The sequence below is a fragment of the Corvus hawaiiensis genome, chromosome 26 (assembly GCF_020740725.1).
Source record: "Corvus hawaiiensis isolate bCorHaw1 chromosome 26, bCorHaw1.pri.cur, whole genome shotgun sequence".
Taxonomy (NCBI): Eukaryota; Metazoa; Chordata; class Aves; order Passeriformes; family Corvidae; genus Corvus; species Corvus hawaiiensis.
Window position 1 is genome coordinate 2,052,725 of NC_063238.1, and position 27,551 is coordinate 2,080,275.

Sequence of the window (27,551 nt, forward strand, 5' to 3'; positions counted from 1 at the left end):
TATTTTCATGTTTAGAGCGCTAGAAAGGCCTGAGCAATGTCTTATCAATGATAAGGCCAATAAAGTGCATACTTTCTGGTAGCAAAGTAGTTCAGGAATGCTCATCTGTTGTTGTGAGCATGGGTATATTTCAGTGGAAAAGTCTGTATTAGCTGTATAGCACTCAGTCTTCAGTTCTGTGAGTCCCTCTTCAGCGCAACCCGTTCTGGTATTCTTCAAGATGTTTGGTCTACATTTGTGATTATTTTCTGAATTGGATTATTTACCCGAATTTTAAGGGGTAGCAAAAAGTGTGAAATGTCTAGTAAAACAGCTGGTTGGTGGTGGCTGTAGCTTGGAAGGACTACTCTTCATAAAAATTATGGGGAACTTTGAAGTGGGAATATTACACCTCTCTTCACTACCCTCCACCAAAATTGTAGAAGAGGAAATATTTTTCTTATGTATTTCAGCATTCATTACCTGAATTTTAGCCTCCAGCTATCTCTAGCGTTTGACCATATCCTTTTGCAAAATACTTTTTCCTGTTTTGCAAAGGTCTGTACCTGGTTTTTATCTTCATTGATAGCTACAAATCTTTTCTGAGTTCCCCAATTTGTAATCTTTTGCTTAACTCTTTTTGGAGCCAATTCAAAAACTAAGAGAAGATATTTTATTTGGGGTTTATTATGGCTACAGATACAACTATTGATAGATGTAAATAGATCAGTAGCAAAGGGAAAATGCAGTTCAATGTTAATTAAGTCCTAGTTTGATATAACTCTAATTCACTGCCCTTTTTTGTTCTCATTTATCTTTTCCTTCACAGGCTTTTTTTCATGCTTTACATTTGGTCTTGTTTGCCTGTTTTCTTCTTGTTTCTCTCTCCTACAAACTTAGTTCCGTTTTTCTCTTCAGGTTTCCTCTGTTGTTTTTAAACCACGATGCATTGCACTTATGCCGCTGTATCCTTCTGTGTAGACCTTAACCTACATGAAGATTTTTGTACCAGAAAAACTGTTTTAATTAGGGTGTGATTCAACTTTTCTCTTTTTTTCCTTCTTTTTTCTTTTCCTGAGCTGTTACTGTAGAATGCTTGGCATGTGTAAGTCTCAGACTGCTCCAGCAGTCTGCTCTGGGAAGATGTAAATCTGCACTGATACGATCCTTTCCAGACTACAGACATCTGCAACTGTACTAGTGTAGTCTTCTCATTTGTTTAAATTTTAAGGTGTTCTGGACACAAAGCTCATTCCTATATGTATGTAAACTGAGATTTCTTTAGAAAGCTTCATAGCTAGCTGTCTGTCTTCCCAGAAAATCCTACTTTTATTTGCTTTTTTTAATTTTTTTTTTCTTAGTAGGATGTGCTTCTCATGTAGGCGAAAGGTTATTTCATGGAACTCTAATGTTTGGACAGAGGATACATCTGCATTGTCAGAGTTGCTTTCCTTACATATATGTTTCTCAAGGCACTTTATAAATAAACCAGTTAATTGTGGTAAAACTGCATTATACCTCTAGTCCTATTTTCTATCTTTTTCAAATTATCTTAATGGTAGTTGTCTCTTTGTTTACTCAACCAACTTCAAAAGAAGTTGGGCTGGATACTGTTAAACTACTGGAGGCAGGAAGGGGAGAGAATGAGGGATGTTTTTGTTTTAGATTATAATTTGGCACTTTTAGTTTACATTAATTGGAAATTGGACTTGTACACTTAGTGGAAGTTTCCTCTATCACTGTTCCAAGCTTCTATTCTCTTAAACTCTTACTTGTGAGCTCTGAATGCTGAAATGTAGTTCTTGTTACTCTGCATTGAATTTGTACTTCTGTTGTTAAAAACAAATGCTGTTTCTGTTAAAATGCTTGTCTGTCAATTCAAATGTGTGACTAGTGAAAAAACAAATGAACTAAATCTAACCCTGACATGGTGAAATAGGCATATTTATGTATCCTGTTAACATCTTATGTATCTTATTAATATCAGTCTGAAGCAAAAGGAACCAAAAGACCACTAGATGCAAGGGGAGGCAATTGTTGAATTACCTGTGTGGTTTTGGGACACGTAACACACTGTATATCGTTGTCCTGTATTTTGAGACAGTTGTATGGTAAGACAGAATGGGATGAGATGGGATGTTTTGTAAGTGGTCTGCTTCTGGTGCTGTAGTGTCCTGAGAGCAAAATTTCCTGTTACCTTTAAAATAAAACCCCAGAATTACATTTTGACTTTGCTTTTTGCTCTCTGACCAGGCAACCAAGTAAGTAAGATGTAGACACACAGGCTGCTGGCTCCTGGAGGTGATTATTCATGTCAAAAATTGAACACATTGTTTCGGAGCCTTTGTAAAATTAGACTTTGCTTTTGTAACTATTTGTATGTGCTGCGAACTCAGTGCACAACTTGGTATGTAAAACATCTCTAGCAGTAGACTTGCATTAAGTACTTTAGGAAGCAGTGTTTAGGGAAGTGCTAATATACTTGTTGGTATTTGTTTGCATGCAGAATCCCATGAAACTTCAGCACTGCAGTATAAGCAATGTAATTAAAAAATAAAATATTGACAGGAGGCTGGTTATAAGAATCTTACCACTGGACATTGCTCATGAGAATGATCCCACTGGATTTCAGAGGAGCTTTGTGTTAGGGCAAGAATTAGCAGGTCTGAACCCAGATTTCTTTATAGCTAGATATGAATTTCTTCATGTCTGTTGTCTTAAGGGACATATTTATAATCTTGAAAGCAAGGGATTTGATGTGAGAATTGTCACTTGCTATAAGGAAAGCAACCCCCATAAACTGATTAAAGCTTTCAAACCAGCATGTGTGGTGGAGGACAGAGCTCAGCTGCCTGTCCACTGAGACATCTGACAGGAGCCTGCTCTGATCTTGTGGCTATATGGAAGTATTATTGCAGTGTTGTATCTAACGAAGGCCTATTAGCTTGGACACATGACATGAAAATAATTGTGTGTTTTGGGCTGAAGCTGGTTTTTGTCTGGCCAGCCAGGAACAAAACAGGCAGAAGAACTCAGCCCTGCCTGCCCCTGCCTGTGTAGGCTTGCCTTTGATTGTCTTTGCAGTACCTGAGCAACTTCTTGGATTAAGATTTTAAATGAACATCTCATAATTTTTTACTAACTGAATCTGAATCATTAAGTGTTTTTAACATCTGGAAAAGAAAAATATTATTACTGAGTTTAATTAAATTGATTACTAAGTCTTTATTCACTTTGCAGAAATACATATCCAGCAAAAAAGTAAAGACTGCCTGCAAAGACATGAGAGAGTGGAAACAAAGGCTTTCACTCTTTTCCACTGGTGGTGATTTTTTGGCTTCAACTTACCTGTTTTTTTTCCTGTTTGTTTCATTGTAAAAAATATAGGAATAGTTTACCATACCTAGCAGAAAATAAGAAGGGTTGGCATTTTTAGACATTTCAGGATTCAGTTGACTGTTGACACTGCAAGACTTGGGGATAGACAGTTTCCCTTAGATACTCCTGTCTTCTGCTCATAGATATGCCTACTAGTTAATATTCAAGATAAACTGACCTGAAGAAAATGGTGCCGATTAGAATTCTTTTCCTTGCCAGTAAGTTTAACAACTTTGAAATGTTTTCCACGTATTTCTGAAGTTAAACTACTAGAAATATGTGATATTAATAGAGTTCTTGGCAATAGCAGCATAAACCACAGATCACGTTTGATTCAGACAGGCTCAGAGATCGATCCATACCTATTGAATGTGAATGTCCAGTATGCAGCCTCTACTTCAGGAGGTTCATGTGGTGCTAATTACTGGAGGCAGGGGCAGTATGAAGGGGACATAACCACTGTGTTCTGTTCTTACACTGCCTGAAAACACTGCAGAAAACAAGATCGTTGGCTGGATAGCCGCTATTCCCCATGCACCTTCTCCGAGACAGTTTATTTTAGGAACTTGGTATGGCAAGTACATAAAACACTTAAATCTGTGACATCAACAAGCAACTTCAAAGTTGTTCTTTAGTTTCTCTTAACCTGTGAAACCACGGGGAGTCATAATTACTCAGCTTTGAGTGTTCCAGTGCCTGGAGAAAGTGTTTAATGTGGACTTCTCCTTTCTGTTTGCGTAACGCTAAATTCAGTCTCTCCTCAGTGAAAGAGGTTTAAAAGACTTTGAATAATTTACTGCCAAGAAGAACAACTCATACAAAACATTGCTGCAGATCAGCTGATGTACAGGGATGAAACCTTGTATCTCAAGTCCTTTAATGTAGGCCAGTGGTGGAAGTTGTTGTAGAAAAGTGCGGGCAAGCTCTGAAGAAATTTATGTACGAGAAGCAATCTGGTTTGGTGGATTCAGGTAATTCTACTTTAGAATTATCCTGGGTATGCTGTAGGCTGTTTTGTTGACTGAATGACAGAATTTATGATAAATGGGTATGTTACTGTGATTTTTGCATTTTCTTACCTAACACACTTGTCTTACATCATCTGGGTGAGAAACAAGAGGAGGGGCACAGGGAGCTAACATGAAATAGGTGTTTTGAGCTGGCATGGCTCATGCTAAAGAGTGTTTGGCTTCCATTTGATGGAGATAGAGACTTTTTATCACTGTTGGTCGCACCTGTCAAGGAAAGCATTTAAGAACATTTGCAGAGTACCTTCCTATCACAAGAAAGATCATGTGAAAGGATCTAGGCTTCACCTATTAATGAAATGCAGAAACAATCCCCTGCTGCTCTGTAAAGAAAGCATCTATATCCTTTAAAGTTTTCTCATTCCATAAGGGTCAAAAACAAATACAAATTAAAGGAAGACATGTACAGAACATCTTTTACATACATTCAGTTTCTCTGGTTACTCCACAGAGAGGCAGTTTCTTTGAATGCTTGATGGATCAGTTTTGTCCAACTGATCAGTGTTCACCATCTTCCTCTGAAAGGAAATGAAATCTGGGCACTTATAAATGTATATTCACATATAAATATTCAAACATATGGAAAAGGGGGAGGGGGGGAGATCACCAGTCAGATCCCTCTTCTTGGAAAGATGTTGGCTCTGCCTTAACATCTTCAAAGAAAGAATGTAACAATAGTAGAGTGGGAGAACCCTGATAAGAGGGACAGGGCTCACTCAGAAGATAAAGTTCTACAAAACTTCAGAGCTGTAAAGCCAGTGTGGGCACTATTTCTAAAGTACATATGGGAATGGCCTTGGAGCCAAAGATCAGATCATATCATCTGCTTGGAATTGCTTCTCAGAGATCATGCAGTTGTGAAAATTGAAGTTCCTTTCAGAAGCAGCTGAAGCAGCAGCAGGTTTCAAGAATTTATTTTTTGTTTTGCTAGGATATACCTTTCCTAGTGCAATCACTTCAAAAGAGGTGATTTGCCTTTTAAGAACAGAAATACACATACTTTCTATGAGCTGAAAGTGGTCCCTAGCAAGTTTTTAATGTAATTTATTCAGTGCTTCTTTTGCTTTGCCTTTTCTTGACAGAGTAGTCCTTAGGAGTTTTCTCCTTTCTTTCCTTTAAATAATCAATTATTTTTCTTTTGTCTATCCCCTCATGGAAAGCAAGAAAATTGTATCTTTGGAGCTGCTCAGGTGTATGCTATTTTATACCTCTAGAAGTGGAGAGATTAAGAAATTATATTATTTGAGTTTGCTCGCTTTGCATGTAGAAAATCAAAATAATAAAACTTCTTAGTAATCTAATCAATGAATAGTGATGTTCCTTCATAGGTGGATGACATAATTGGAAAAATGCAGAATTGCACAGCTTTGATTCCCAGAGGAGAATAAATCATTTATGTCATTTCTGTGATTTGCCACAACCACCTGAAGCAGCAGATACCCGGTATTTCAGATGTGGGCTATTTCTAATAAACACAGTAGCACAATCACACTTTTACAGTGAGACAGACATGCTTATTTTTATGACTGTGACATGGATAGACGCATTATCTGAATGCCATGTATAAAATATGAGTACCCTGAAAAACAAAAATTAAAAACCTGCTCTCTATAAAAGGGGGTTTCCATGGAGAAAAGAATGGCAACACAGGAAGATGGGAGCCTCAAGATAGTAGGTACAGTGTTCTGTAGAAGATTAAAACTGGATTTTTAAACACGACTGCCTGTCTCTGGACTAATAGCTGATGGTATCTTGACACGCTGAAAAAGGGGAATTTCCACTGTATTGTACCAATGAGGTGCGGCGGTTTGTTGATACATTTGTTTGCTTTCAGCCAAATCAGAGGGGTCAGAAGCGAGCAGTGTGTTTGCAAAGCAGCAGCTTGGTTTTTAGATCAAGGCTGAAATGCGTTGTTGCCGGCACAGAAGCCTCCATTGGGGTAGAATATGTCTCCCTGACCAGATGTGTGTCTGAACTGGGCACATCCAGTCAGTTGTTGTGCTCCTGCTTCCCACCCGGGCAGCCTGCACAGAGCTCACCCAAAAGGAGCACTGCATGTTGTTCTCAGGAGGTCGTTCTGTGCTCTCAAGGGAGTCTCCCCCAGGATGACTTTTTCCAATATGAGCTTGTAAGAATAAAGGAGTTGTAGAAAAGAGACGGGGGATGTGAATAGCCTGGTTTCTGCTTGTTATGTGTTTTGCTACATTTTTCCTGAAAAATAGATACCATCCAACTTAGATCCTACTGGAATAACTGTAGTGTCCAGTTAACAGGCAAAATCTGAATCACCTCATTGTGGTGCTTCCATGTCGAGGAATTAGCATACATTTGAGTCCACAGCTTTTAGCAAGAGAATAGGAAAATTGTTTTTAAACATCTATTCCTTACAGTCAGTGATATTGTTTATGTCTGAAAAATTACTGGAAAAAATATCCTGTGAGAATGAAAATGTCTTCTCCTAATATTCACTTAATATTCTTATCCTGAAAAATCTAATAATGTTTTGTTTTGTTTTGTTTTGTTTTTTAATGAAAGGTCTGTACTTGAAACTTTCCAGCTTTTTTAAGTGAGGAAATTCCAAGCATTTTGTAGTGACAGATACTGTTAGTGGGTAGTTGTCCACTGACGTCAAAAACAGAGGATGGTGAACAGCTTTGTTCAAGTCAACGAAAAATGTACGGTCTTGGATAAACTCTGTGTTAGCAACAGAGCTATCAATGATATACGAGCAGCTTCACATGAGCTCCCATGTGTATTCAATCCAATGCTAAATTCCAGATCTTGTTTAATGAGCAACTGATGGAGCCAAGACCTGGCACTGCAGTCTGCTTTATCCAGTCATGAAGGAAAAACAAGCTAAATAAGTTCAGATGAACAAGTTCAGAATTACTGCAGGGTTATTAAAAAGTTGTGATTTGTATTCCTCTGCTAATGTTTATGACTAACAGATTTGGGACGTGTAAAACAATACTTAATTTGTAAAAAGACTGTGTGCCAAAATTCCTTTGGTAGTTTAACCACTGAAGGGCAAGTTTTGACTTTGTGAATGGGTTTCTTTAAATGTTTATCAGTAATCAGCTAATCTTTTTTTTTAAAAAACTTACATTTTGAAAAATTATGGTTTCTGCTTGTTGGATTGCTGTTCAGCAGTTTCACTTCGTGAAATAAAATGTATTTCCATAGCTCACTGTGGAGAGGCAATTTTCAAGACAAGTGCCATTCTTGTTATTTATCAGGTCTGATTTGCTACTGTAATAGTAGGTGTGTATTTAGAGTAAGATTTTTCCATGCAGTTCTGTATGCAGTTAGGTTGGGGTTTGAATATGCTGGATATTTTCTACCACACTGGGTTTTCATGCTAAGGATGCTTGTGTCCTTCGGCAATTGTGTGTGGGCAAAGAGATGGATAAAGTGTGAGTTTGCCAAATTATCCTGTGTGGTCATTCCCTACGATATCAAGGTATGCTTTGTTAGATTCCTCCTCCTGAATGTCATATTTAAGTGTAGGTAAGCAACAGTTAATTACTGTATTCCTACCAGAAATAGTAATTAAAGCCCCAAGTATTTCAAAAGGCGAATGTTGCTTTCAAATATTTGAAAGATTTGGAATGTTGCTACCCAAAATGGAGTATTTAAAACATCTCAGCTATCCTGGGGGGCGGGAGCACGGGAGAGCAAGGGGGAGAACAAATTTTACTGTTACTTCTACCAGGCAGATTACTTCTCTTTCAGTAAAAGCTCGTGGAAAAAATACCCGTGGTTTTATGTATTCTGGCTGAAGGATGTACTTTGGTATATGAAACAGTTCAGCTGTGAAACATTCAGTGTAGCCTTTTGTGTGTTTGATGAAGCTTCTCTTCCTACCAGTCTCCTGAGTCAACATTCACTGTGCAGACTGCAATGTATTGCTTGTCCCTGGCTGTTAGGCTTCTTTGACAGTGTCCTGAGATGTCTTGTATAAATACTCCTCCAGTTACTGCCCCACTACAGCCAGGGACACCAAGTTCCTCCAATCTGGTGATTGGAGATCTCTTCTGGAACACCGAGTTTCTCCAATCAGAAGTATCAGAACAATATTTAGAGCACTAGAAGTCCTGTACAACCACTACTTTTACCTTTGAGGGATTTGTGTTTGGAAAGCCAAATCACTGATGTGGCTCCAAAAAAAAAAAATCACACTTGGCAGTATGTGGGAAGGGGGGTGGTTGTGCGTAGGGGGGTATTTTGTTTGTTTTGGTTGATTTTTTTCTCTTTCTTTAACCTCTTTGGACTTCTGAAATGTTACCTGTTCTCTCTCCTTGATAAAAGAGTTAAAGAAAGGATTAAAAATGGAGAAGCCTAGTGAATATTTCTGTGGATGTTTTTTGTTCTGAGGGTTATCTTCCCCTTTTCTAAGTCTTGGATTTTTAAAATTTTTTTTTTTCCAAAAAAGCAGCGCATGTTTGCTGTTGCACAGATTATGATGATGGGCTTTTGCATGGTCTTCCTGGGAGTCATTGTCCATAGTCAGTCCAAGGTCCTTGGCTGGCATAAAAAACAGGACTGCATGTCCACCTTGACACTGCTGCTGTTCACAGCACGTCTGTTAGTGCAAACCCGAGTCTGTCAGCATCTCCAGCTAATACCTTGTAACTTGAACTGAGGCTGTGAAGAAATACCCTGGGCTACTCTGAGGTGTTGTTGGGACAGACACTGAGGATCATAACCACTCCAAAAAAAAAGCTGGCAGAATATCTACAGTGCTGCATGCACACACTGAAAGCACTGAACTTGAGAACACTTAAGATTCAGTATAAAACCATAAATTACATTGACTGTATTTGTGCTTTCATTTGTCTTCCCAGCATGGCACAGCATGTCTGTCTTTTGTGTTTCCCAAAAACAAATTTCTCCCCCAAGCTGAGGTTCATTTTTGAGAAACGTGGGCAATGCAGCTATGTGAGATTTGTACATTGCTTTGTGCCTTAGCAAATACTGCTTGTCTTCTGGTTCGCTGAGCTTGTCATAAATATTAATTTAATAGGGGTGGTACTGTTTTATGCATTGTGAATGTACAGATTGAGGAAGAGATAAATTTTATTGATATGGGCTGTCACTGGAACTTACAGGGTTTGTAGGCTTAAAGGAGCTCAGATTTACAGTATATATGTATAATAATCATTCTTCAATTTATTTGAAGACATTTTATACAACACAGGATTGTTCTTTATTATATTCCCAAATATGTCTTACCTTCGTCTCTTGCACAAAACCAAGTAAGTTGCCCAGCATTTTCTTTGTCTTTTTGCAGCCTCCTGTGATTTACAGTTTGAGAAGTTCTGCATGAGGTGATTGTCTAATTTTGCTGGGAGATATTTGACTCTAGGAGTTTGCTTTTGAATCTTCCTGTATAGCAGGGACCTGTTTTCTAGCTATACTCAAAAGCAAACTCATTTTAAAAACAACTTCAACATACCACATGATCAGCTTCTAGAACAGTCCACCTAGGTCTTGAGAATTGCCTTTGGTTGTAGGTCACTTCGGATACTACTGCAATTTCTTGATTTTTGAGGACTGATGCTTACTTAGGAAGAAATGGAATCTTACGAGGTTTACTCATTACCCTGAAACTGCCCTGAAGACAGCTAGAGGAGAAAGCAAGCAGGAGAGGTTATTGCCACAACCTAAATATACATTACACCTTGGGGGGCGGGCAATTTTTACATCTATTTATTTTTTAGATTAGACTACGTATAAAAGTATTCCTTTCCTGTATGTTCCAGTCAATTGGTTGGGATTCTTTACCTTTGATCACGGATCTTGTTCTTAGGCAAAGCCTTACATATTGAAGACTGCCTTCCTAGAAGAGGTCTGAGATTTGGAAATACGTGTAATCTTGCATGAAAAGACCTTCTCTACTTATTTAGATTAAACTCTAAACACCCGTTTCCTAAATTAATTTATGTATTACTTGGTTGCCATGTTGACTTTTTGAAGCTTTTCTTGGAAAGTACTTTCCTATCCCACAATAACAGCTCCATTGATGTATTTTGTCTATGTCTAAATAAAGCCATTTTCCATCCAGAATATGCACTAAATGTGTTGGTTAATATATTGGATTTGTTATTAGTTGTATTTTAACTGCTATCATAATGCTACTGCTTTATTAACTGTGCATGAACTGTGGATGATTTGGAGGGAAATACTTTACTCCCTGCAAGCTAGCAGGATGAAATCCAGCCTTTTAACGTATAACCTCATCAGATGTTAAAACTTACATCAAATGCATATAGTGACATGCCTCCATTGTAAGTATGTAGAAGCCAGGGTAGTACATGTGTTTTGTTGCCCCTTTCATTGAAACTGGGCACGACGGCAATCCAGTGCATGAGGGCTGGAGTCTGGAATGAGACGCGCTCATGTCCGGGCATGGAGACCGCGACATTTGCCTCCCCTTAACTTCTGTTTTGACTTTCCTCAGCTTCTTCAGCTGTTTTGGGAGTGACAGGAGCAGTCACGCTGGCGATGCGTTGAGCAGCATATTGTACATGTGGTGCAGAATGCGTTCCCTGTGTCGCGTTTCCCGTCCGTGTGTGCGCTCGGCTGTACCGCGCCAGTTCTTGGGACTGTGCTGCGCCCTGCGTCGGTGCAATCACAGGCTCTGAAAACAAATTATTCTGAGTTATCAGGCTGGTTACGAAGGGCAGTGGTGGGAAAGCACCTTCCTAAACAGCATCTCCGCGGCAATTCCCGGGGCGGTGGGAGGCTGCCCGAGCCCCCCGGCCGCAGGTCCGTGCCCTTCCCGGCGGCTGCGGAAGGTGGCAATGTTGTCAGCAGGAGCCCAGGAAAAGCTGATCTCGCCGAGGCAGCCGCAGCGCGTATTTGTCCACAGCTTTCTCTGGTGTCAAAGCTCCACGTCCGTGAAATAGGAGCCTGCAGCAGGGGGATTTGTTGGGGTTTGTGCGCCATCACGTCTGCACAACTTGCGATAACTCGGTGCGCTCCCAGTGCTGGATGTGGGGATGCGCATGAGGCAGGCACCGCGCTGCTCGCACAGCTTCGTTCCCCGCAAGGCTTCTCCGCGCTGGCTGCCTCTCAACTTGCAGACCGACAACCATCCTCCACCCGGGAGAGCGAAACTGAGCTCTTCAAGTGAAGTTTCATTTCTGCAAAACACTAGTAAATGTTTCTGAAACCGAGGGTCGTTTTCTGCCCACTCCCCCGGGATGTTTATAAACTTTGCTTTGAATTGAACTTGCCAGGGGAGAAACCGAGAACTTCCCTGCATGCCACAGTCATGTTAAGAGCTACCTCCTGGCTATGACAGGCTTTTAACCTGTTGAAAGCCTAACAGACCTCTTCCAGGCTTTGGTGGGGATGTTTTTCTTTTCGTATTTCAGCTAACTCAGTGAATCTTTTTAACTTCTTCAACTGATTTTCTCAAAGACTTTTGTGTCTTATGATTTTTAACATTTTTTCTGTCTAATGCTAATTCCTGACTCTCAAGAGAAAGTACGAGAAAGTTCTTGGTTTATGTTACCCCATTCCTTTCCTCGTGACTGTCTTGATTCTGCACTGGTAAATAGATCATTGATTTTAAATTATCATGGAACTTTTCAACATATTTAATTGCTGGGTTCTCCTCTCATTCTGTGTTCCTTACCAAGCCTCTCTGACAAGATGTAATAGATTTAAACCATTTAGGAGGTCAAATGGGGAAAAAAAATGAAATATTCTCAATGTACTTTACGGTAAGCAGAGAGCAAATAGGATGACATTACCTTGTAATCCCCCACGTTCCAACATAACTTCATTTGCAACACAAATGACAATTTTTGTTGGACTTCTTGTCAAGTTACTTGTTTTTCGTAAGATAGGAAGGCAGAGCTAGGGTAACTAATGTCATACAACTTCTGAGACTGTGGAGCTCTGTGTGTGTGTGTGTGTGTGTGTGTATATCCCATTCCTGACTCATGTACTGGAGATGCTACTCCCTGCATTAAATAGACACTGAAGGTTTCTAGAATTGCTTTGGTCTCTGTTAAGGTTTCTAGAATTGCTTTGGTCTCTGTTAAACAATGATTGTTTGCTGGGTACCAAAATCTGTTGCTGTACGGATAGTTTGCCTACCACTGCTCTTCACTTTATTGTACAAATGACCCAGCAGTTGTCCAGGAGAACCATGGATAATGACTCCTTAGTTGTAAAAAAAATGTAAAGGAAGACTTTTAGAAACTAGTTGGGATTTTGGGCAGGTAGTCTGGCAGAAACTGCTATATCCTGTCTCTCCAAATAAAATGACAAGCCAGCGAAAGCTTTCTGTTTTGTTGTGTGGGGGAATTTTCCTTTTCAAAATTGAAAGTGGAAAAAATAATCTCCAACTCCAAAGAGGAGAATTTAAGATATGATGGGTTGTTACCACTGTAATTTTTGTAATTATTTCTTTTTGTAGTAACAGTCTTATTGCTTTAACAGTAAAGTGAAATATTTCACCTTGGGACTTAATTTAAACACTGCTAAGTAATGCAGTCTCACGCTGTTGTGATAATAATTTGGCCGAGGAAAAGGCTTTGTGATCATAAAATTCTCACATTAAAGGAAGTAGATGTTACACACAATATGAAACATGGAAATAAACACATTCAGAATTTTGTTTTCTCTTTTCAAGCCAAAGGAAAAGAATACTTCCCTGTGATTTCAGAATATTGTTAACAAGCCCTCATAGCTATTAGGAGCCTAAAATGGTAAACTGCTTAGTAACAACATAATTATATTAATAAACCTAACATCAAAATGACTCTACAAAGTTATGTACAGATGGTTTCATTTTAAATGACAAAAGAAGTTTTCTGAAGTCCATTTGCCTAAAACAAGGGTTTTAATGGAACAGTGTAGTGATTTGACCTCATCTCTGCTTATCCTTTTTTTGAATGTAAATATGAATGCCAAGGCAATTAACTGGGTAATTTACCCAGGCAGACAGAGTTGAAGTTCTGTAGGTAGGCACTGCTTTAAGGGCAAGTTGGCGTGCTGTCTCCTGCTCAAGTGCATATCAACCTTCAAAGTGTCTTAGCGCTAGGGATAGTTCACCCTCAGGAAGTTTAGTTTAGATAAGCATCTGAATTTTTTTGGGTACCGAAATCTGGAATGCAGCTGCAAAATCTGATGAGCATGGGCTCTCCTATCTGAGTCAGCAACAGGGCTGGATCCACTCCTGTTGTTCAGCACTTCCACTGCCAGGCCCAGCCAGCAGCAGAAAACAGAGACGCGTGAGAAGAAAAACCAAGGAGCAGAGCAGGGAGTGTACCTCAAAAAAGAATGACCAGGCTTCAAAACAGAGTTTGTGTAGAGTTTGTGTGTGAAAGTGAGGAGCTGTGAAGAAACTCACAGCTTCTCCCAGTGTGGCCTTCCAAAACCTCAGGGGGAGTTTGGTTCTCAGGAGGCTCTTGGCTTAGCCCTCTGTAGGCAGGGCTGTGCATCATTAGCACCTGCAGTCTGGGCTGTTTTGCTTGCCAGATGTAAAAGTGAATCTGTGAAATTAAGGTGGGTTTTTTCCTCTGCTTCTGATGCTTTGCAGTTAACAGTATTTCAGGTGTCACAGGGCACACTGATACCGACTGAAATTTTAGACTTGGAGAAAAAATTATCCACTCAAATGGCGGTCTAAGCAAGGAAGATGGAAAAGTAACCAGGAAAAGAGAGTTGGTGTATTTTTCTTAGTGATCTCTGGGTATTACTCAATTTTCTGATCTTTTTTTCCTCTGCACCCATTGTTTTCTAAACCTTGTTACTCATGAATTAATCCCTTTTCTGTAAGTTAAAGAAAATGGCTTCTGCCTCCAGAACTCACGTGACCTGCTGTGGTTCTGCCACAGCAAATACCTGTCACTTTATGTAAGTTTTTTGCTAAAAAGGAATCTTTAAGGTATTTGTGGTCTTCTAAGGCTGAATTTCCAGTCTAGTGTCCATTTCATCTGGAGACATCAAAGCACTTGTCAGATTTTGGCAGGAGAAAGTTGGCCGTGACTGATGGCAATGCATGCTGGGGACAAGGCTTGTGAATCACAGGTTCTTGAGGCAGCCTCCTGAAAACACACCTGAAGCTTAATTCTGTGTACCATGCGTAGAAGGAAGTTCTCGCTGTGACTTCATTCATGCTTTTGGCATCCCAGTGTTATTTCTGGTGATAAAAGAATAATAGAATGAATAAGCAGCTAAAACACAAGAGAAGAGAATGAATTTAATCTTCAGGGAAGGTGAGAACACACCCCAATTCTCATCACTTCTGTATGCCCGTGCCTGTTCTAATTCCGTCCAAACTACAATACTAGGGATTAAATTGTCAATCATTTTTAAAAGTTCATCTTTCAGAAATTCTAAGGTCTTATTTTCAGATGTGACCTGGTATTGATTTGCATGTATTTTACACTTTGATAAGATGAAATTTTAAAAAAATTCTGAAGAAAAAAGGGAAAATTTTAAAATCCCTACTATATAGCCAAAAAACCCCGTGTGTATATCTAGCTTTGCATGTAGTACAAAATAAAAAATAGAAAATGGAGAGAAATGTCAAGCACCATAAAGTGTGTAGTATTCTTCAATGGCTACAGGTGACCTTAGCTTGTGCTTAATTTCAGAAGGTACTATGGACATACTTCACTTTCTTTGCTATCTAGCTTAGGAAATTGACCAGTTCTACTGAGCCACTACTTTTATTTAGGTAATAAAATATTTTTGTTACATTTCTTCCTACTTCTGTTTTTTAGTGATGGAAATCTCTTATACTGTTTTCTCACTTTGTTGCAAAATACAAAATGAAAGTATTATTTTTAATAGTAATGTATACTGATGGCTGGCTGTTGACATCAGTGAACTTCAGTTAAAATTCATAGCTGTATATATAAAAGTACAGATCAGCTAGTTTTTTCAGTAGCCTCTGGCTGCAATGGCTGCAGGAAGCTGGCTGATGTTTTTCCAGGGCCCCATCAAGTTTTATGAAACAAAATTGATGAGTCTCATTGTCACTTTCTCAACAATACCAATTTGTTTATATGATACACATTTATATGGAATACTAGTGACCTCTGGAGAAGAAAGCAAAAAAGGTGGTTTTGGGTTTTCTAGCTGGTCAGATGTGGTCAGATGGTATAACAAAGGCAAGAACACTTGGAGAGTGTTCTTACCAGGAAAGCAGTGTGTTTACTTAGCCTGTGGTTTTTCAGAGAGCAGGTTTCCTTAAAAAAGTTGTAGGTGGCATGAGCTTAGTCAGAGGGCAGACACTTGTTTGACCTTTTAGTAACAAGTCCTTCCACTAAAAGGAAACCCAAACATGTTTTTATTTCTTAAATTGCCACAAATGGAGTGAGAAGCTGAGAAACTGGGACTGAGAGATGGCCTGCAAGTTTTGGACTCATCTGGATCTTCATGTGTAGAACTGCAGCTGCACAGACAGTATAACCCTAACAGCTGATTAATTATCATTAATACTGAAAGTAATGCAACTGTCTTGCTTAGTGTTTCCAGATCTTTATTTTTTCATTGTGGTCAGTTAACATGGAGAAATTTGTATTTATTATGTAAATATTTGGGGGAAAGTGATATTTGTGAACACTTTACTACCACCAGTCATATGCCTTAGCTATTCAGGAGGAGTTTTGGCTTCCTTCGTATTCCCTGGAAAATTATGATTAAACTAACATCTACACATTAGGGTTTTGTTGGTTTTGGAGTGATGAAATGATGTATTTTACACTTGTTGTTAACAATTAGAGACATGAAATGGAAAGGTGTCTATTAAAGAGCTCCTTCTTTGCATCCTCTAGAAATGAAGGTATTTCCATACTTCCCCTGCCCCACCCCCCCCCATATTCCTTAGCCTACCATTCTGCTCCCTTGGCATGGTGGAATCAGGAGACTCTCTGTTTTATCATGGATCTGGTAGCAGCTACAGGGATTTTTTTTTTTACACTTTGATACAGTGGTTGACTAAAATATGCGGAGACTTTTTTTTCCCAGGCAAAACATTTTATAGAATTTTTAAAATATATGTTCCAGAAATATCAGACTAAACAATACGGAAAGGAGTAAACTCAACTCAAGGACTGCAACTCAACCTAGAGTCTCTTTTGTGTAGTTTTAGCTACCAGTTAGTTCAAGAGTAGAATAAATAAAATAATGCCATTTAATAATGTATTCTCATGAATGAAATTAGAGAGGCGAAGGATTGAAATCCCACTCTGTGATGTGTTAGGGGGTAGATACTGTGTGAAGAAAGAAGGAAACTGAGAAGGTCCGTGTTGGATGCAGCCTGCCTGCCTTGGTGTCATGTCATGTATCTCGTGAATGTCTTAGGAGAGAAAACACAACCCACCCTGCAGCAGCGTGTCCCTGTTTTCCTTGGCACCTTTCTGCCGCCTGCCTTCGAGTGAAGAAGTTAGAAGTACAGAATCGCCAGAGTCAGCGCCTAAGCTGATTTAAGCCTACGGGGGCCCCGCAGTTTATCGGAAGCACAGACTCCTGTTTTGGGGCAAGGGGAAAGGGGTACATACATGGGTATGGAGCGGCTCTGGAGCAGCGTGAGCCCCATCGTCGCCCCGTCCCAGGTTTATTCTGGCTCCGTGTTTGTGGGAAGAGCGAGAAAACCCCGGGAGCGGGGCACGGGCCGGCGGCGGGACCAGCCCTGGACTTCCCGGGCCCAGCCGCGGCGGGAGGAGGAGGAGGAGGAGGAGGAGGAGGAGGAGGAGGAGGAGGAGGAGGAATGCTGCCGCCCTGACGTCAGGAGCTGCTCCTGGGAATGTTTTGCATTCCTCTTCCTGGCAGTGGTCAGGTGGCTTCCAGCAAGAAGGAAGGAACAGACGCTTCCAAAAAGAAAAAAAAAAAAAGGGGGGGGGGGGGAAGGGGGGAGTTGAGAGTGCGCGGAGGAAAAGAACACTTTATAATAAAAGTATTGTGGGGGAGGCACTTTTATTAAAAGCCAGATTGGGAATTGGAACCAGATGTTCTGCATTCGAAAGCTGCACGAATGTTAAACGCGTTTATTAATGACTGTGATGGCTGAGGTATTTGGCTGTCTGCCTCGCTTTAATCTCATTGCTCTGTATTTAAAAACAGTTGAGAAAAACATTTTGTTTTTTTTTTTTGTACCCAACTTCAGGCAGCTTCCTTTTTACAAATATTCATTAAAAAAAAGAGACAAGATTTTAATGGGAGAATAGCCATATATATGAAAGCAAGAAACAAGCAGGGAAACGTCAACATTTGTCTTGTTCTGTTAGTTTTGACATATATGTTGTGCTGAAAATTATTGCCCTGAAATTCAGTTTCCTTCTTGATTTGTGGTTGTTGGATAACGCGCGTGATGTAAGCTGGAGAGGTCAGAACATGCAATTATTGCTGTTCACAAAGTACTTCCTATTCCCTTAATTCTCCCTCTTTAAAATCCCTGTCAAAGCCTGTGTTTAAAGCAAAACAAGAGTAGATACTCAGTCCGATGTGAATAAAGTAGGAATTGCATTCAGCACAGGCAGTGTTTGTGAAATAGCTGCTTTATATCCTTAGATGGACCCGAGTGCATGTTGTAGCTCCATTTCAAGAGCAGTGTCTCCACCTTGGCAGTGCTGCACGTTTGGGAGTACTGAGTACCAAGAGCTTCCGTGGGGACTTCTGGCTTGGGTCTCAGTGGGGGTGAGATACCTGACAACATCATAGCCTGTACAGGCAGAGGCAGATTTGGGGTATCCCCCAGACAGGCATGGATCCTCCTCCCATCCTTAGGCTCTGTTGTACGCAAATCATAAGATGTTTTGTGTGAAGCGCAAGGACTGTTGGAGGGAGAGACGAAGCTGTGCCACTTGTCCCTTCAGATCACAAGTGTGGCAATGCCCTGAACCTGTGCCTTTATCCCCTTGAAATGGGAAAGAATCACTTTGTCTGTAAGCACCAGGAACCCCCCTTTTTACGTGGTGTGGCATGGCTGTTTTGTATGAATCCAGACTTCCTCGGGCAGGGGACAGATCTTGTCCTGGGCTGGTGGAGCTGAGCTGCCTCTGGAGTCAGTCTGGGAGGGCCCATACCATTAAAATTGCACCAGAGAGACTTGCCCTTGTCCAGCGTGATGCGGTTTTTTTCTTAATTGATCCTATATTTTCCTGTTCATTGGCACTGCACGAAGTTGTATTGGGGTGTAGTTACCGATCTTATTCGCAGGCAGTGTATTTGGTGGTGTTGCAGGAAGCTGGTGGGACGGGGAACGTTTGGTAGTTTTGGGGAAGTTTCCTTGGGCTGTGTGCCCGGGTCAGGTGAGGCCCATGAGCAGCCATCCATTTCCTGGTACCGAGTGAAGTGAACAGCAGCTTCCTGCTACAGGGTGGATGCTCTGCTGAGGAATTTCCAGAAATGCTGAGAAGTGCTGACTCATAGCTTACGGCCTGTCTGGGCTGAGGGGAGGTTTTCAAATCCTTGGCTGAAGCCAGCAAAAAATGTTGCTGTAATGTACTGTTTTATTTTTAGCAAGGGGGGAGGCTGTGTTGCTTAGGATGAAATGCTTGTGAGTGGTTTCAAAATGACAGACACTTCTAATTTTTTTTTTCTTTTCTATTTTTAGAACTTGGAAAACAGGTTGTTTTGCTAAAATACAGACACTTCTCTGTTTCCCTAGTAAATGGGTTGTTGTAAAGGAGCCTTAAGGAGTTCATGCAGGAAGACTTTTACCACCACTGCAGTTCAAAATGTCCTTCAGGGTAGGAAATACTGAAGTATTTGAGACTGAAACTCAGTTGGCACTTACTTGCATGTATTTTTCACTTCTGCCGAGGTGGGACTGCAGCTCCAATTGTTGGAGCTGAAGTGTAGCCAGATATGTGCTGCTGTTACAAGATCATTGTAAAAGCTTGGTGCTTGTGTTTCATCCTCCCTTGTTTTTAGCAGTCACTTCACAAGTAATTTGCTGTGCGATTTCGGTTTTTTCTTTCTGAACAGAAAATGCCCTATAGTGTTTTCTGCTAACTTCTGCCAGGAACAAGACTGAGGGAGGAGTCCTTTCAAGCTGTACCACCTCTCAAAATACGATTTTAGTGATTAGATTGTAAGGACAAAATTCTTTTCTTCTCCCCCGTCCACACCCCCAACCCCTCCCACAGTCAGTACATTTTTTTAACACATTCTTGACTGTGTGCATTGTTTTTCTGTTGAACAAGCTGTAGTACTTTGGGATGATCTCCAATGTATGCAGTGTCCCAGAGAGTATCATAAATGAAATAAGAGTTTGTATAAACTCTTTTGCTTCTAATTTCTAAAATTTGCTGTCAGTGGTTCTTCATTCACATCTCTGTACCTCTGCCTATTGAGCCGTTTGCAGCCCTTTTTTTACACCTAAATAGAGAACTGTGATTCTACAAATGATCTGCAGACTGCTTCTAACCACAGTGCTAATAGTTTTTGAACCTGTAGCATAAACCAGCACATTTTGCAAATACGAAAAAAAAAAAGAAACAAAGAAAGAAACCCACACCTCTTATTGCAACCCTGCAGTGTCTGGCTTGAGAATACCTGGTGCACAGCTTCCCTGAGAAAGTACATTTCCCTCTTGTTGGTGGACAGTGTTTAGCTGCTCTCCTTAGTTTTTCCCTGGGACTGAGTGGTATTACCTGTCCAGCAGGGTCCACATCTGATAACAACAAAAAGGAAAAGGATAATTCTATGCAGGAAGTACAGGAACATAGGACAATTCCTGTTTCCATGACGTGCTCATTTGTTAGCTCATCACTGCAAAAGTCCCTGTCTTAGTCATTTTAATGTAAATACTATGTGTGCATGTGAGCTGCTGGTGATTTTTGTGGACAGAAAGAATTGTAGGCTGCACATCTATCACAAAATTCCACAATCAAATCCACTTTTACTAATGACTCTAACCTTGCCAGCTACCCACCTCTAAGAGAAAGCTGTTTTCCTACCCAAATCTGCCAGTTCCTTCCAAGATTCTACAGCAGCTGCACAATCTCTTTTAGGAGAGTTGTGTCCTGGCACCCGCCACTATACTGGGAAAATAATATAGGTCATACATTATTTCTAGCCACCTGTCAGTAAATTCAGGACAAGAGCCATGAACTAACAGCTTTGTGTGTGCCCCCTTTTAGATTGATGTGTCATCCGACCTGGGTGGACATGCCTCAACTGGACTGCCTGACTCCAGATAACCCCCTCTACAATCCTCAGCTGCTTGACCCTACTCTAGTTTGGATGAGGCACAGAACGTACCTTTTTGTGAAGATTCTGTCCCCAAACTTATAAAAAAAATTATTATGCATGAATGTTGTCCAGCTTTCCAGGAATCATCTTGGTACGATGTGTATCAGTGTAGTGGGAACATCTCATTTTACGGTCAGCTTTTTGTAACTGAATCTGCCCTAGTCCTTTCTAGTAGTATTATGCTACACAGTCTGGTTCCTGTCTCTAATACAGGCATGCCCTGCAAAGAGCTTTCTGCTTGTGGCAGTGTAAGCTTGCACTTTCTCACGTATCTTGGTCTCCTAATGCTCTCTGTTCTTGCATAGCTTTCTGATCTCTCCACTATTTGCTGCTAGTTGCACTACAGTCTTGGTAGCTGCATGAAATCTGAGCAATCCATGTCTTTTTCAGTTGCCACACTATTTTTTTTACTGTGTCATTGTCTTAGATAATTTTTACTTTTGATCTTGAGTAATTTCTTCTTACACCCTTCTTGTAACTTCACTTAGGGTCACCATGACAACATATTTCTTTTTCTACGTTATAGTGACAGCACAAAAAGAGCAAAAAAGATTAATGGTAAACCTTGAGAAGTCAGCTGCTTTATCATTATTGTCACTTACATGGTAGCATTATCATTAATTGTCTTTTGCTCTGTTTGTCCATTAATCTCTGTTGGTGTTCAGAAGGATTCAGTTCAAGAAATGCACTGCATAGTACTTCACTGTTTGCTGGGTAGGGTGGGTCATACATTGATTTCTATATAAAGATGAGATTCCAGTGGTAAAAAATAAAACTTTTTTTAAATTAGTAGTCAGAATCTGAGTATCTTAAGTAGTGCAATAAGTCAGTCCAATTGTTTTGGTAAAGGTTAGAGGAACCCTTTGTGAGAAATTTTAAAGCATGCACACAGTAGACTAAATACACACAGTATGTCTGAACATGTGAATGATAAATTCCAAGAATGTAGACTGATACTTCTAAGCAGTTTGAAGCAGTGAATAGAAATAAGTCACATTTTGTTTGAACCATTAAATAATCCAGGGAAACTGGGGGTAGAAAGAGGGAACTGATGGTTAAGGAAAAATGGCTTACCATTATTTTATTTAGGTCTCCAGGTCTCTTGGCCTCATCTCAACTCCTGCTAAGACTCTTCAGTCATCTTTTCCAGTTCTCCTGGTTTTTACATCTTATCTTTGAGTTGAAATATTTTTCCAGTATTTTCTTTTGATTACCGTAATGATTCCATGGTGTAAACTAAATTAGAAGCTGTGTCACAAACTATCATTTAAGACTTAAACTAAATCAAGGTTTGCCTCTTGCAAAACAGCAATGATTTGAATGTGATGTCTGCTATATGTGATGCAGCCCCAATAATCAGTGTGTCAAAAAATGAGTACATATGCAGCTGTCAAGAAGACCTGTGCCAACGTTGCAGGTTGTAGGCTGAGGGCTTCATTATTAACTCATTTACATATATTCACATCAGGAGCATTGTGGGGTGTGGAGCCTCAGCATACCCCAGAATCTGATCATCCCTGTGCCTGCCACTGCTGTGTACTGTGAATGGCATCGTTTGGTGATTTCCTTCCTGTGCCATTGATTCCCCAGTCTGTTTCAAAACATCTGTGCTGCTGTACAGCTGGGAAAGGTTGTCTGTCTTTCTGCTTTCATGGCCTTCCACAGTAATGTGTCTGTCTGAAATGAAGCTATCAAAGGATGCAGGTAGGATTGTGTGTATAGAAGATGAATTTTCCAAGGAACGGGAACACAGTTTTTGACACAGACATGTCTATACTAGCAAATAATGTGATGTGGTAGGAGCAGCTTTGTGGAGTAGAAGCTGGTGTGGGAGATTTGGTCCTGCTGTAGGCATTGTGGGGCTTTACTCCAGACAGGCTGTAAGCTGATCATGTGGCCTGAATGCCTTATAGCAGTTGGAGCACATCTTCAGGTTTAGTTTCATATGAAAAGAATCCGTTGTGTGAGCTCAGAAGGCTGCTCCACAATCCAAACCAAAGCTCAGGGAAGATGGAGAGATTTGCTGCAGAAGCACACCACTGATCTGAACTGCGGGACTGGTGTGGACACACCCATGAATGACCAGACACCAGACCAATCCATCTTTCTCAGTTTGGCTTGCTCTGAGAATTCCTATTGTCATACACATACGCAGATGCACACTAGTAAACAGAAAAACTCCAGACAATAAGCTGCTTTTTAAACACTAAGGAGAAGAAACAAAAAAAAAAAAAAGGTGGATGTTCAGCTTTTAAATACCTGGGTGTTGCTCATTCTGGTAATGGTGGCTGTGTAGCGTCTGTCAAAGTTCTAGACCTTGTCTGACTGCATCCTTTCTTTTGTGGAGTCTTTAAGACTGTGCTAAAATACTGACATTGTTCCCTTGTAGCTGGTATGTTAATTTGAAAAGAGGTATGTTTTCATTCCCTTGGCTACCCTGGAAAGCTCAGACAGCTTTTGCCATATCATATACCTGATGGTACGGCAAACAGATACTTGGAACGATAAGTAGGGAAACCAGTCTTAAGCGCTGTAACTTTATACAGAGGAACAAGTTCAGAGTTTACCGTGGCATGAACACCTAGAAAAAATTTGTTTGTGTGAGCTGTGGAATGTAAGATGGTGGTCCTTTACCCCATTGCCCTAAATCAATAATTCATGGTTCTTTCAGGCTTTATTTTGGTGAAGTGATAGAACAGTTATCCCCTGGATAGACATGCCCACACCACAGCAATTGCAGACTCTTGATCTCCCAGCGTATAGCTCGAGGTTTGTTTCCAGGAGAAATGAGCAGGTTCATGTGGACTTTTACCTTGTTCCCTTACACAGCCAGGTTAGAGCCAGGAAATACAAGCAGAGCAGAGCAACAGGTCAGTCAGACCCAGTCAGGTGCCTTTTAGCACACTGTTTACAGCTTGTTCTTTTGAATAGAAGCTGCAAATGGCCAACCTGCAAGTAGCAGGTTTTTAACAAACAGTTATTGTATACAAGTGAAAAACTGATTTGTCAATATGTATTTCAATATATAATTGCCTGGAAACATGGTTACAGTAAGATTAGGTATTAAAAACTGATCTGAGAAATCAATTGGAGTAGCATACGGAACAGAGGGTTGCTTTACAAATTTTTCCCTTTCTTGTTTTCCTCTTTCCATAGAGAATATGCATTGCGTTGAGGACAGAGAAGCAGAAAGTCTTGGCAACTTCTAGTGTGCCAGAGACTTTGTTCTGCTCAGTGAGGAGGGGTGCAGTTCTCAAGAAAGATGTCAAATGCAGTAATTAATGCTCCTCCTTCATATGATGGATACCATCTGTATTTAGAAACATGTGAGCTTGTGCTTGAATAGAAGTCACGTAGCATTTTTACTGGTACAGTGTAGAACTTGAGTGTTTTTATTCATGATACTTGAGGCTTCGCTCCCAGACATAGTTTGCAAATGCGTGACATTCCTTTTACGTTTCGAAGTTAAAAGTGAGCCAGGGTGAGCAGGAAGGACATTCCGTAGCTCGGTGAATCCTAGCAGTTTTTCATTGTGTCATATTTGTTTATATAGAAGCAACTTCAATCTAGGGCAATAAGAGTAGCAAATGAGTTTTTGCCTCATATAAAAACAAACATTATCAGAATCTCTTGTCTGTAAGTTATTCATAGGGTCCATTATTGTCAGGATGTACAACTTTCCTCTTTTGACAGCCTTTCCTCAGACTTGCCAAAATATAGTATCTTCAAAACAAACAATGTTTTTAGTTTTTACTTCCTTCTTCGCTTCCGCTGTTTCCCTAACAGTGATGCACTAGTAACCTCATTTGAAATAATCTTTGTGTTTCTATCCGTGGCTCTTACAGCTGAGATGTGGCTCCAATAATTCTGTGATGTAGCAACTTACTTCCTATCTTTGTCATGTAATATATCTTCTCAGATTATTATTCCCCTTTGTTTCAGAATATAAACATCAGCAAGTATTATCTTGATTAATCCTCTCCCTTCCTTCCATCGCCTCTTTCTCCTCTCCCTGTTTGGAGAAAGAGTAAGAAGGTGCAAGCTTATTCTTTGCCAGCCAAGAACTACTAGTTTCTGTGAGGAAGAATGTCCCCTTAGTCTTAAATGTGCTTGTTTCGTTTTTTGTTTTGTTTTGTTTAATCTGCATGGAATAGTTGCTATTTGAATCAATACACCTTTTCTGTAACTTCTCTGAACTGGTGAGAAAGAGTTAGTGGCCCAGAACAAAGTTTTTGGGCGATAACCTCACATTTCTCAACAATATAATGTTGCAAATGGACAATTCAATGTTCTAGCAAATAGTTTTAAAAATTTTGTTCTAGCAAATATTAAAAAAAAATTTTAAAATATTGTGAGTCTGATTTTGGAGTCAAGAAAAAAGATGCCAGCTAGCCTGGATGCCTGACTGTGACAGCATGGAGCCAGAATGTTTTCTTTAGGCAAACCTATATTTATGATAGTGCATGAAACCTCAACTCTGCCAAAGCTCTCCTGGTTTCACAGTTTGTCCAGGGACACAGGAGGATCATATGCTGTTACCTCATATTCTACCACTGTGTCACAGAAGTCCATGTCATAGAGCTGGCTGTATGCCAATCACGTGGTCATAATCTCATCCCTTTCTCTGCTGACTCTTGACACATGTTCAAACATCTTTTAGTCTAAGGCAGAATCATAATCAAAGGCAACTAGATGAGGAAAAACAGACTATGTTTTCAAAATATTCTTTACATTCCTGATTTCATTTGGCTTATGCCACAGGCTTCCCATAAAATCTCCAGCAAGCTATCTCTTGTGAGTCTTGATGCATATTAAAAAAATGACAATAGTAGTGATTCTCAGTTTTATTGGAATATTAGTAAATAAAATTAATGCTAATGAAGCACTGGCCTGGGCTTGAGGGAAGGCCAGAAAAGGGGGGGGGAGGGGGGGTGGGAGAGATCTGGGGGACACAAAGTGTGCTTTTCTTAAGGCATTTGGATGAGCTATGTCAGAAGCTGCTGTAGTTCCCAAGAGCAGCAGCACATTCAGAGAGACTTAAAGATGCTTCTGGCTGCTCTTTCTTGAGTTTTGAATCTTGTGCGTCTTCTGTCTAGAGGCATGTGCAGTCTTGTCCTTAAGATGTATTTGTTCATATAGAATGTGAGAACATAGAACACATCTAAATTTATTTTCTGCCAACTAGTTGGAGAAATTTGTTTTGCTTTTGAGAGGAAAGAGGAGAACTTCAGATTGTACCAAGTAATTTGTCTGTGTTGTAAGCAGCTAAAGAGAGACTAATTAAGGAAAGGGTAGGTGGAACATAAAGAAAATTGGAATTAAGCATACACAGTCTGTGTCAGTGGGATCCATTTTCAGGCAGAAAATGAATACACTGTGAACTTTGAGACATTTTAGTATATATACTTATAATTCTCTGACTAATGCTATGTTCATTTTCTTCCTTTACTATTTTCTGAGTATGTACAGGTTTTTTTACCAAAATCTTCAGCATAAAAAGCCCCAAATTAAAGACCAATAAGCATGACATGTAATATTCGGAATATTACAGAATGAAATCATCATAACAAATCAAAGCAAATTGCTCTTAAGCAATTTTGGAAGTTTCTCTAACAGGAAAACCTTTCTTGTGGAGGAATAGCTTCAATAACTAGGTGTGAAAGGTGAATGAGGGGATAGCCCACCCTTGGTTGTGAGCTAGATTTCCTGTTAAAGTGGCGGTGGAAAGCTCTCTTCCCGGAGGAGGATGTATGCAGTTCTGCTGAATTTGCTTGAAACTGCTGAATCCAGGCATTGTGCCTGCATTTTGGCTTCTTTCCCATTGTGAAAGTACAGCGCAATCTCCTGCCTGCTACTCCCTGTGAGCTCGATATTCTCATTAAAGATCAGGGAAAAGAAAGGGGAAAACCCAAAGGGGTCAGTGAGTTCATTTACATACCCTGCCAGTGCTGGCACATGGTTCAACACGTGATACAATAGTGAACTTTTGTGGTGAGCTTGCTACAGCCACTGAGAGACATTTCAAACTGCAGAGATAGAAGGCTGCAATTTCTTATTCACAAGCAAGAGTGAAAGTGCTTTATAACTCAATTACATAACGTAAATAGCATGTTTTGCATTTAGTCAGAGAGCTGTGACAATACTTGATGTTTATTGTTTTGTTTCTGTTTCTTGTTATTACTATTAATGCCTGAACTATTTGACAGTTAATACCATTCCCGTCTTAATGACCTGTGTTCCTGGGAGTCTACAGTCTAGCTGATGACTTAATGAGGTGGAAAGGCCAATGAGAAGTACCTAAAATGAGCTACATTGATGTTCATCTTGTGCTCTCATGTCTGCTTGGACACTTTTTCAATTGAAACTGGATTCTTTTATGGTGCTGTTTAGCTCCATTCCTGGGCAAAGAGCCCTGGCTGCTGCCTGGAGGGTGGGGTGTGTGTCCTTGCCATTTTGCCTGTGCCATCTCCAGCACACATCACACCCTTCTGGGAGCAGTTTCCGTTCACCAGCTCTGCATTACTAATTCCCTGGGTTAGCAAACTGAACCAGCTCACAGACAAGCAGGGAGAAGGTCCTCCCCTTTTTAGGGTTAACCAGCATGTAGATGTATTGAGCTGCATCATGTAGCCTTCTGCTTTTGTCTAAGAAATTCTTTTTGTGGATGCAGAAAGGGTTTCAAGATAGCATTTGTATCTTGTTTTCTAAATTTATTTACATCCATTTGCCTGAAAGTTGTCTGTAACAATGTTACAGCTTGGTGCCACGCAGGTGGAGTGTTACCAGCCAAGCCAAGAAAGAAGGCCTCCTTGTTATAAAATATGCTTAGCAGCATACCTGACTCATGAAGACTTGTAGTACACCCTGATTAAGAATAAATTGCTTACTTATGCTGATGTAACTTTGTCTGTATAGTGAAATACCGTGTTGGTCACTGAACTG

At 40.2% G+C, this 27,551-nt stretch overlaps 1 protein-coding gene across 3 annotated transcripts in view; it reads left to right on the forward strand.

The window, feature by feature from the left end:
• SPIDR (scaffold protein involved in DNA repair) overlaps nt 1-27,551 on the forward strand; it is a 198,039-nt gene that overhangs the window by 77,295 nt on the left and 93,193 nt on the right. The window lies entirely within an intron of this gene.